Source organism: Primulina eburnea, chromosome 5, assembly GCF_022965805.1.
Source record: "Primulina eburnea isolate SZY01 chromosome 5, ASM2296580v1, whole genome shotgun sequence".
NCBI lineage: Eukaryota > Viridiplantae > Streptophyta > Magnoliopsida > Lamiales > Gesneriaceae > Primulina > Primulina eburnea.
This window is the reverse complement of record NC_133105.1, coordinates 39,229,093-39,241,411: the sequence shown is the minus strand read 5'-3', so window position 1 is coordinate 39,241,411 and position 12,319 is coordinate 39,229,093.

The window sequence follows — 12,319 nt, the reverse complement described above, 5'->3', positions numbered from 1 at the left end:
TGATATCGGATTTTCTGTTTATGACAGAATTTTTTCTATGCGCTGCCTTTGAGGGAAGAAGAGAGGAACGTGGGGATTTCAGAAAATCTGATATGCGTTGGATTTGAGCGAAGAAGGTGGAGATTTCAGAAAATCTGATATGCGGTGGATTTGAGTGAAAAGTAAGGAACGTGGGGAGAAAATAAAAGGGGGTGGAGGGGTATTTTTGGGTAACCAAAAAACAGACCAAGACACCAATACAGTTTTTATGTAGGCCTTAGTTTTAATAAATAGTATAAGATTACAGAAATGGTCTGTTCTCTAATCTGACTTCAATTCTACAATGTCTACGGTAGCAGAAACGCCATATCTGAATCATATTCAATTCTGACAATATCGTAAATTCAAATCTTGTCTAAACGTAACAAAACTTACGTCCAGTTGTAGTCTGCGTTGATAGGAACACAGTACTGTAGTCGGATTTAAAATCAGACGAACGGATTGCACAAAATCACAATAATAGTCTTCGAAGGAACTTGAAGCTTTCTCCCTAAGCTTTCCTCGTTTCCCTCGGCTGAAATCTGAAGAATTTCATGCTTAAACATATATATATACACATTCCCGCATGTAAGGCAAGTGGCTTATTCTTCTTACTGCACGTCTCTCGCTAGGGCGGTCAAAACCTACCGCTAGGGCGAGGCAGTTTCGGTCGAGATCCTCGGCTGAACATCTCCTGGCGCTCGGGCGGTCAAAAGTTTCCGCCCGGGCGAGCAATCTCGGCCCTCGGCAATTAAACAATCGCGCTCGGGCGGTGCTTTTCTACCGCTCGGGCGCGAGATGTTCGGTCTAACATCTTGAGATGTTCGGTTCAACATCTTGGTTTCAAATAAACCACGCCCGGCTTCGTCATTTGAGTTCCTATAACCTCAATTATGTCAATTAATCAACATCTGATTACAGTAATTAAATCTCGGGCATTACATTTCTCCCCCTCTTAGATCTGAGTTCGTCCTCGAACTCACAACAATCAATTCAGATATATTAGAAGAAATGCGTACAGAGTTTAAATCAGAAACTCATCTCACTGAATCCATTCTGAAATCTCTTTCTTATATCAACCTCTGATTTCAAGTCTGGAATAATACTTCATGAAGTATACTATCATAATACTTCTTAAACTAACTATGACAAAATCAATCTTGCCATATTGGTTATACAACATCCGTATAAACCAATTACAGTTTATAACAAAACAATACCAGTAATTGTTCTCCCATCTGTTTATCCCAATCAAGGATATACTCAATCTTTATCTTTAAATACCAATCGTCATCATCCGACGTTGGTTTATGACATTTGTTCTTTCTGAACTATCTTTATCTTCCTTCGAATTTCTTCAAGAGAAATAGAAATCGGTAGTATTCACTGTATACGGTCCTGACTCTAACTATCTCATTACCCATCTAGTAGGCTGATAGGTATTGTCACGCAGTGATAATAAGTCATATCAATTAGTGCTAACATCTAGCACTCTATAATTCTACCAAAATCCTCCAATATCTGGATAAAATATATTCTGACTGTCTGCCAATTTGTAACATAGTCTGAGAAGAAACTCATGATATACTCTGTCACGAGTACAAAATCAACCAGAAAATCCCATTCTGATATACTCTATCTCAACATTCTGTTGATTCTGATCATTCCTCTGACATCAATCTGTGTCATCTGGTTTTTGTTTGTACGTTATCTGGTACAAACTAATAGATATAGATTGATCAATCTGTCAATCATAATCATATTATCTTACCATCTGAAGTAAATGGCGGTAATTTCATTACAACAGCCATAGAAATGCACTCCCATTTCTATTTAGAAATATACAAATTCTATAATAATCTTTTGATATTTATCTTTCTGTCTTTTCTGTTAGCGATTCAAACATATCAGTATGATTTCTGCCAACATTTCAGTACCAATTCTATTCTAACTGATTTAATCTGTTTATATCCAAACTATCTATTCGAATATAATACATTCACAGTCATCAGAATGAAAACTGAATCCACTACGGTACATTTCTGACCCTATCTGTGATTTCAGATCCGAACTACGGACATAAACAATCAGTTAATAACATAAATAAAAGAAAATATACCTACCTGGTATTCGGCTCTGACTATCAATATCATGCTTTGCTGTACAATTCTGACACATTTTGAGATCACAAGATAATCCATCTCATACAAAACACAGAATCACATATCTGTTACTCTGTTCTGATTATTACAATCAAGTTCTGAACATTCTGATCCCATTCTTGAATTACTGTAACTCTTGAATTCAACTCTGATTCAATTGAACTGTATATATTCCCTCTAGTTTACACTAATCTGTAGCATATACAGATTCAAAACACAGTAATATCAAATCAAAGATGAAATATCAATATCCTATACAGATCTAGTGAGTTCAATGAACTCATAAAACAAGGATTTCTGATAAACATCTTCATGTCATTCTGATCAACTGTTATATCTCATCTGCCAATAAAATATGCTCCTCAAAACAATATAGGATGTCTCAAATACTGATTTAGAGCAATGATAACACTCAGCAGATATAAAACCACAGTCAAATAGAATAATTTGCCAAATCAGACAAAATAAATTTCTGACATTTCTAAACTTTCTGATATCGATATCTTATCTGTCACTGATTGCAATCTCCACTGTAACGAAATCAATCTGTATACTAACTTCAGATAACACATATTCTGAATACAATATGTCTCAAGCGGGATTTTTATCTGAATAATTTCTGTATACAATCATCACAGTTCTCAGAATATTCAATACAATCTTCAGATATTCTATTCAATCAATCAGATGCTGCAAATATATCAAAATCTCATAGATATATAATAAGCATACAATCATCAGAACATCTCTGAATATACTGACATATGTCAAAGAGAAACACTAAATCAGATGTACTCCTGGTCGGTACTCTTCTACAAATCTTTCAATTCATTCTGTATCATTCTGTACATTCAATGTCATTCTGTACCTTTGATGCTATTCTGCCTTAAATTCTAAAACAACAATCAATATCTGATCGGAATTCAATTCTGCAATCTATCTTTCTGATATAAAGCAATCTGAAATCTTATCTGGCAATATCAGCCAACTCGTACAATACTGGCAGATCTGCCAATATTAGGCTCGATTTCAGTATATCTACTGAATACATAAGGATACCATATGTTCCTTTCTGTATCAATCGAGTCATAAACAACACAGATATCAAAGGAATTCGAAATCTAGAATCCTTACTGTGAATCTCTATTCATCAGCCATATCTGGTCTGACTCTTACCATTTATGGAAAAATTCTACAATATGTCTGTACTTGTTCAGCATATGCTTATCAATAATGCGTTCAAATCAGGAACACAAGTACATCATAAGCTATTTCTATTTCATTCTCATCTTACTGTAGTATACAATATATACAGAAATCTCTGATATCAACACTTCCTCAACAAGCAAGGACATCAATACTACAGTACATACAAACCCAACAGATACAGAATATCTCCATGCAACTCAGTCAAAGATATTCTTAACAAATGCATTAGTATATATCAATACATATGCAATAGAATCATAAAGACTAGTACCTGTTGTGAATTCTGAATCTGTGGTTTCAAGTGAACTCTGTTCCCTACGATCTTCGGGAACGCTTCTGGGGACAAACTTTAGCAAAGTGTCCCGGCTGTCCACAAATATTGCATCTACCAGTTACTCCCTGGCATTGTTCGGTGGAATGTCTTCCTCCGCAACTTCTGCAATACACTCCAGTATAACTTGGACCAGAAACACTAGAGCTAGATGAATCGCTTCCTAGCTTCTTGAATGGATTCTTTCGAGCTTTCAGCACATCTTGCTTCCCACTCGTACTGCCGTGATCATATCAAAGAGGGGATTGCTGTGTCTGAAGTGGCTTCACACACAACCTTGTCAATTGTCTAATCAGACTCGCCTCAGCTCTCTTCGCTCTACTCAGGATGTCAGCAAAATGGTAAGGTCACTGCAAATTCATAAATGCAACTACCTCCGAATTCAGCCCTCTGATGAACTGATTCACTACAGCTTCATCATTTCCAGCTATCTGAGGAGCAAAATGCAGTAGAGTAGAGAATTTAGCAATATATTGGTCAATATTCAGCGGCCCTTGGCTCAAATTCTCAAACTCTAATTTCTTGTCCTCTCGGTACGAAGCTGAGAAAAATCTTCGATAGAATTCAGTTCTGAATATTTCCCACGACATCACTGTACCTCTCTGTGCCCACATTCTTCCACTGGTAATCCACCAACTCCTGGCGGCTTCTCGTAACTGATAAGGCACCATTTTAACCCTCTGTTCATCTGTACAGTCAAGTAAATCGAACAAGATTTCTATATCATCAAACCAGTTCTGACAATCTTCAGATGTCTCGGTACCATTCAGAACCGGCGGCTGTAATAACTCAAATTCCTTCATCTTTTCTTCTAACTGAGTTTCTGATACATCTCTCTGTTCAGACGAAGTACTGCCCTTTTCTGAAATTCTTCGAGGCGGTATATCTGAATATCAAACAGATTAGTACACCATCTATACAATCTGTCTCAGCCCTCCTCTAATCATATACCTCTGATTCAGACTCGGTTCTGATCCAGGCTTAGTAATTACATGCTGCAAACAACTCAGATAACAAGCAACATGTAATAGGGAAAGCAATAAATCATGCTAGCACACACAATGTAGTCAACATTGAAATAAATCTCATGCTAGCAATCACATGCAAGGACAAAAAATTCAATCTACCCCGCTCATTCTCTGCTGTCTCAGTCTGAAGAATCTATCAACTCTGATTATCTCAATCTAAAGGATCTATCGTTCTGATAATCTAAGTCTAAAGGAACTATCAGCTCTGATACCACCTGTTGTGGGGACCCGGACGCTAATCATCTTCTTAATCATCGTTGGGATTTAATTATCAGTTCTGATAAACAGGGTCTAAAAATTTTTCTTTTTAAAATATAAATGCGGAAGGTAATGGCATCTAATAATATACATATCTGTATAAAACTACATTTCAGTATAAAGGTACAACACTGTACAACCTAAATCTAAGGTTCAAATACTAATTTCAAGTATTAAAATCAAATCTTTCCAAGTCCGGAATCACCACGCTAAACTCGTCTTCTCTCGTCGTCTTCTCGACCCTGATCCTCTCCCACCTGTTGTCATGCACACATACAAAACAAGACAACAGCCGGATAACTCCGGTGAGAATAAATCCCAGTATAAAACATGGTAAACATGCATATACACATAATAATTCATGAAACATGCTGTCATGCATAAAAGCAATAACAATAGTAATAGAGTTCATCATCTATGAAATCTAATCTAGCTGAACATGCAACTCAAATCAGATAAGCATGCATATACAATCTAAATCATAAACACATGCTATCATGACTGAAAGCAATAATAATGGGTTCCATAATCTATGAATCCCATTCATATAAGCATGCAGTTCTAGTCAAATCATGTCTAGACTCGACTCAACTATAACTCTAGGGATCCCGGTGTGAATAAGACGTCAATGGCTGTCACCTACTCTCCCAATCGGGGTGACTGTACGTCTTATTCCTAGACTTCGGTCTGAGCTGTATCAACGGCTGGCAATAGGAGTAATGGCTACTCCTAAGTTGAGATACACCGAACGTCTAGAAGTCTGACAATGGCTGTCAAGACTTTCCTATCTTAAATGCAATGAATAACAATCTGTAAACAAAGCATAAACATCTTAACATGCAATGTATAACCATCTGTAAACAAAGCATAATCATATTCATATCTGAATATGGCAATAATCTTATACATTTGAATACGATGCTAAAATCAAAGCATAAACATATCAAAGTATAAAGAGCAGTATAGTATGTGATTTTGTTGGGAAACTCAAATGAAATCTGGTTTGAGTTGTAGCTTCCCGAATATCACATGAATTATACCTTTGTCTTCCTGGTCTGACGAAGACGAAGTCTCGAATCTGTCCATATCAAATCTGAAATGACAATATCAAATACACTGAATCAATGTATAACTCAATTCACAAGCTGTTATGATCAATACTCAACTCAGTATATAATCTGATCAATATCTGAACAATATATAATCTGAGTCATATCAATAATATCACAATCTAATCGAAATCATATCTGAATCTGATCAATCTAAATCAACTGATGTTTCGACGGCATAACAATACAATCTGAATAACCCCGTCACTCTGAACATCACAAATATCATACTGAAACTCATAATCAGTTTCAATACAATCATACTCTGAATACTAACACAATTCTGATATAGAATCTCAGTCAATATCTGTCAAAAATCATAACAATTACATAAACGGTCTGTTCTCTAATCTGAATTCAATTCTACAATGTCTACGGTAGCAGAAACGCCATATCTGAATCATATTCAATTCTGACAATATCGTAAATTCAAATCTTGTCTAAACGTAACAAAACTTACGTCCAGTTGTAGTCTGCGTTGATAGGAACACAGTACTGTAGTCGGATTTAAAATCAGACGAACGGATTGCACAAAATCACAATAATAGTCTTCGAAGGAACTTGAAGCTTTCTCCCTAAGCTTTCCTCGTTTCCCTCGGCTGAAATCTGAAGAATTTCATGCTTAAACATATATATATACACATTCCCGCATGTAAGGCAAGTGGCTTATTCTTCTTACTGCACGTCTCTCGCTAGGGCGGTCAAAACCTACCGCTAGGGCGAGGCAGTTTCGGTCAAGATCCTCGGCTGAACATCTCCTGGCGCTCGGGCGGTCAAAAGTTTCCGCCCGGGCGAGCAATTCTCGGCCCTCGGCAATTAAACAATCGCGCTCGGGCGGTGCTTTTCTACCGCTCGGGCGCGAGATGTTCGGTCTAACATCTTGAGATGTTCGGTTCAACATCTTGGTTTCAAATAAACCACGCCCGGCTTCGTCATTTGAGTTCCTATAACCTCAATTATGTCAATTAATCAACATCTGATTACAATAATTAAATCTCGGGCATTACAACCATTGAGGGCCACACAAGTGCTGGCTTTCTGGATCCCGTTGAGAAGTAAAATTAGTTCAATGTGTTGAACGGCTTATAAAGGAGTTTATAAGTGTAAGAAAAAATAGAAGTATGACTTCTATTGTGGGGACCCGGACGCTAATCATCTTTTAAATCGTCATTGGGACTAAATCAATTATAATAATCAGGGTCTAAATTTTTTTTTTAACTGCGGAAGGTAATGGAATCAAACTCCTATACATATCAGCATTAAAGTACAAATCTCAAACATAATACAATAATTTACAACTCAGGTTTAACACCTAACTATCAAGTGTTTAAACCCTATCTCTAGTCCAAGTCCGGAATCACCACTCTAATTTCAATCTGTCTTCATCTCTGTGACCCTGTACCTGTCCCACCTGTTGTCATGCACACATACAAACAAGACAACAGCCGGATAACTCCGGTGAGATATAAATATCCCAGTATAAACAATGTATTACATGCAATCATATAAAACATATATAAAAGCATAAACAAACATCGAAGCATGTATCTAATCTGACTACATGAATCAATGACTCGTGATCTAATCTTATCTTATCTCAAATCTAGGGATCCCAATCTAATTTAGACTTTGGTATGCTGTATCGAATGTGTCTGAGATAGACGTCGATCTACATCTGAAGCTCGTCGATACACCGTAAGTCTAGAGTCTTATCGGTTCTGAGAAAGACTCGGCGGTTCTGCCCTAGCTAGGCTGTCTGCCCTAGACTCGGACTCTGACTTTGTTCTAAGTCAATAGATTAACATATCAATCTGATAATCTGCAAATATCAATGCAATAAAATAAAATATGTGATTTAGGGAAACTCAAGTCAAACCTAACTCGAGTTGTGCAATCCCGAATCAACATTTATTTATACCTTTCTTGCTGTCACTCTGATACAATCGAAGTCCGTCACTGCTCAATCTGGCAATGACAATATCAATATTCTGTATCAATATTCTAATCAAATCACAACATCTCTGTTCTATCAAATTCTGACAGTACAATCGTACAATCTTGCGATACTGATAATACTATATCAGTCTATATCGATTCCAATCATTTACAATCAACCACCATATAAATCTGATATCAATTCTAGTCAATTTACTTCTGAAATTCATAACAATTCCATATTCAGTCCGTTTATTAATCTGACTTCGATTCTACGCTGTATAACATGTCAAGAATAACATATATGACTTGTATTCAATTCTAACAACATCATAATTTCAAAACATGTCAAAACGTAGTAAAACTTACGTCCAGTTGTAGCCTACGTCGATAGGAACTCGGTACCGAAGTCGGATTTAAAATCTGACGGACGGATTGAAATATAAAGGCGTAAGGATTTTTCTTTGAAAGATTCTCGACTTCCTTCCTCGATTTCTGAGGAATTTTGAGTGATATACATATATATATCACAAGCTGCATGTAATGAAACGTGGCACTTTCCTTTGCAAAGCACGTCTCTCGCTCGGTCGGACATAAATTTCCGCCCGGGCGAGCAACTCTCGGCCCTGCTGCGCGATTCAGTCTCGCTCGGGCGAGCACAAACTTCCGCCCGGGCGAGTAACTCTCGGCCCTCTTGCATAATTCTGTCTCGCTCGAGCGGACAAAAACTTCCGCCCGGGCGAGACACTTTCGACCCACATCTTGGCTCTTCCTATTTCTTGGTCCAATAAAATCTCGGACTGGCCCGGCTATAACCACATTAAGTCATAATCCATAATCTCATATTAATCTAATTAAAATCTCGGGCATTACATTTCTCCCCTCCTAAGATACGATTTCGCCCTCGAAATCACAGGTATTTTATTTGTATCACTAAGGAGTATATATACAAAACTGTATGCAAATTTACATCATCGAAATAACTCTGGGAATTCTTGTCTCATATCTGATTCAGTTTCCCAGGTTGCTTCTTCAACACCATGACGAGTCCATTGAACTTTTACAAGTGGAATAGTCTTCGTTCTGAGCTGTTTTTCTTTACGATCAATAATCTGAATCGGTTTTTCAATATAGCTCAACGTCTCATCCAGTTCGGCCTCGTCTGGTGGAATAGCATGTGAAGCATCAGGAAGATACTTCCTTAGTAACGATACATGAAAAACATCATGTATTCCGGATAATGAAGGCGGTAAGGCGAGTCGATAGGCACGATCTCCTATTTTCTCGAGAATCTCATAAGGCCCAATATATCGTGGAGACAATTTCTCTTTCTTGCCAAATCTGACAACTCCTCTGAAAGGTGAAATCTTCAAAAATACTCTGTCTCCAGCCTCGAATACCAATGGTCGTCGTCTGACATTGGCATATTTGGCCTGTCTGTCTTGTGCTGCCTTCATTTTCTTCTGAATTAGCTTCACTTTTTCTGTCATATCTGTGATCATATCTGGTCCAATTTCAGGCACTTCAGAGATATCATCCCAATAAAGAGGGGATCTACACTTCTTTCCGTACAACGCTTCGAATGGTGCCATCTCAATACTCGTCTGATAGCTGTTGTTGTATGAAAACTCACAAAGAGGCAATGCATCTTGCCAATTAGTGTTAAAATCTAGCACTACTGCTCTCAGCATATCCTCCAGTGTCTAGATAGTCCGCTCTGACTGTCCGTCGATCTGTGGATGATATGCGGTACTCAGATGTAACTTCGTACCGAGAGCCTGTTGCAAACTCTGCCAGAAGTGCGAAGTAAATCGAGGATCACGATCTGATACAATCGACTTCGGCACTCCATGCAATCTGACCACTTCTCTGACATAGATCTCTGCCATCTGGTCAAATCTGTACGTCATCTTGTACGGAATAAAACATGCGGATTTGGTCAATCTGTCAATCACGACCCAAATCGCATCACAACCTCGGGAGGAACGCGGCAACTGCGTCACAAAGTCCATGGAAATGTGATCCCATTTCCATTCAAGAATGGACAAGCTCTGTAATAAACCTCCTGGTTTCTTTCTTTCTGCTTTCACCTGTTGGCAATTCAGACATTTGGAAACAAATTCGGCAATGTCAGTCTTCATTTGTTTCCACCAGAACTGTCTTTTCAAATCGTTATACATCTTTCTGCCACCAGGATGAATACTGAACCGACTGTTGTGCGCTTCTGACAATATCTGTCGTCTCAAATCTGAAACATTCGGCACAACCAGACGATTATTCACATACAAAACGTTAGCACGTACCTGATGCTCTGATCGATGTCCTGCTCTAACCATCGATACTGATTTCTGTACATTCTGATCACTTCGCTGAGCTGCCTTAATTCTCATAATCAGCTCTGGTTCTACTTGCACCGTATAATGTCTCAACGGTCTATAATCGGTTTAAAATTCTAATCCAGACAAACAGCAGTCTTTGATCAAATTTGAAACACCAATCGTCGATAAGGGTAAAGAACATACCTTTCGACTTAGTGCATCAGCTGCTGCATTAGACTTTCCTGGATAGTATTTGATTTCACAATCAAAATCTTTAAGCAAATCAAGCCATCTTCGCTGTCTCATATTCAGTTCAGATTGTGAAAACAGATATTTCAAACTCTTATGATCAGAATATATCTCAAACTTCTCACCGTAAAGGTAATGTCGCCATATCTTTAATGCAAAGACAATGGCTGCCAATTCTAGATCGTGAATTGGATAACGGGTCTCATGTGGTTTAAGCTGTCTTGAGGCATAAGCGATAACATGCCCTCGTTGCATCAGCACACATCCCACCCCTCTGTGAGAAGCGTCGCAATAAACCAAAAAATCACCAGTACCGGAGGGAATAGTCAACACCGGTGCACTGGTCAACCTCTTCTTCAACTCCAGAAAACTGGTCTCACATTCTTCAGACCAAACAAATGGAGCATTCTTCTGAGTCAGCTGAGTAATTGGTTTAGCTATACTCGAGAAATCTTTAATGAAACGACGGTAGTATCCCGCTAAACCCATAAAACTGCGAATTTCAGGTACTGACGTCGGTCTTGGCCAAGAAATCACGGCTTCTACTTTACTGGGATCAACAGATATACCATTTCCAGATATAATATGACCCAGAAATACTACCTGTCTTAGCCAAAACTCACATTTCGACAGTTTAGCATATAACTTCTCAGCCCTTAGAATTCGCAACACAGTTCTTAAATGCTCAGCATGCTCACTCATATTCTTTGAATAAATCAAAATATCATCGATGAAAATAATCACAAAATCATCGAGATATTTCTGGAAGATACGGTTCATCAATCCCATGAATACAGCTGGAGCATTCGTCAGACCAAACGGCATGACAATAAATTCATAGTGTCCATACCTGGTTCTGAATGCCGTCTTTGAGATATCAGAATCTCTGACTCTCAGCTGATGATATCCCGATCTCAAATCAATCTTGGAATATTGTAGTATCCCGATGCCTAATTTGAGTTAATTATTGGATTAATTGTATTTCGGTGGGATCGGAAGGACCGAACCGGGTTCGGATCGTCCGAAGTTGGTTCGGATCGTCCGAAGTGGGTTCGGATGGACCGTTCTGTTCGGATTCAGTCGAGTCATGTCATGTCAGAGTTCGGATCGTCCGATCAGGGTTCGGATCGTCCGAAGACAGGTGGCTGGACACGTGGAAGACATGCAATGTTCGGATCGTCCAAAGTGGATCGGATCGTCCGAAGTGTACCGGATCGGAGCGTCCGAAGTGGATCGGATCGTCCGATCGTTGTCTATAAATAGAAGCGCGAGGCTTCACTTTTCACTCGCCAATTCCGAGAGTTCCAGAGCGTTTTAGTCGTTTCTGATGGGTTTCTAGTCTTTTCCCGAGGTTCGGGCACTAGCGGGGAGCTACTGGTTTTGTAGCGGAGCTGTGCTCTAGTTGGGGGCTAGCGGCATCAGTGGGCTGACTACGGACGCAGGTATAGTTCTGGGTTCCCTTTAAGATTTGGGAGTATCTATTAGTCTAGTTAAGGCTTTTAGATGTGGTTTAGTGATATGGTATCACTTGGATTGTAGGCTTGATTCTAGGGCTGATTGCTAGGATCTACTGATTTGAGGTACGAAAGTACTATCCGAGATAGCAGGATTGAGTATGCTTTACTATGTGTTGCATGTTTATATGTTGCATTATTATCTGTCATATGATGCATGGTTTATTATGCGGCATTTGCATAATCAT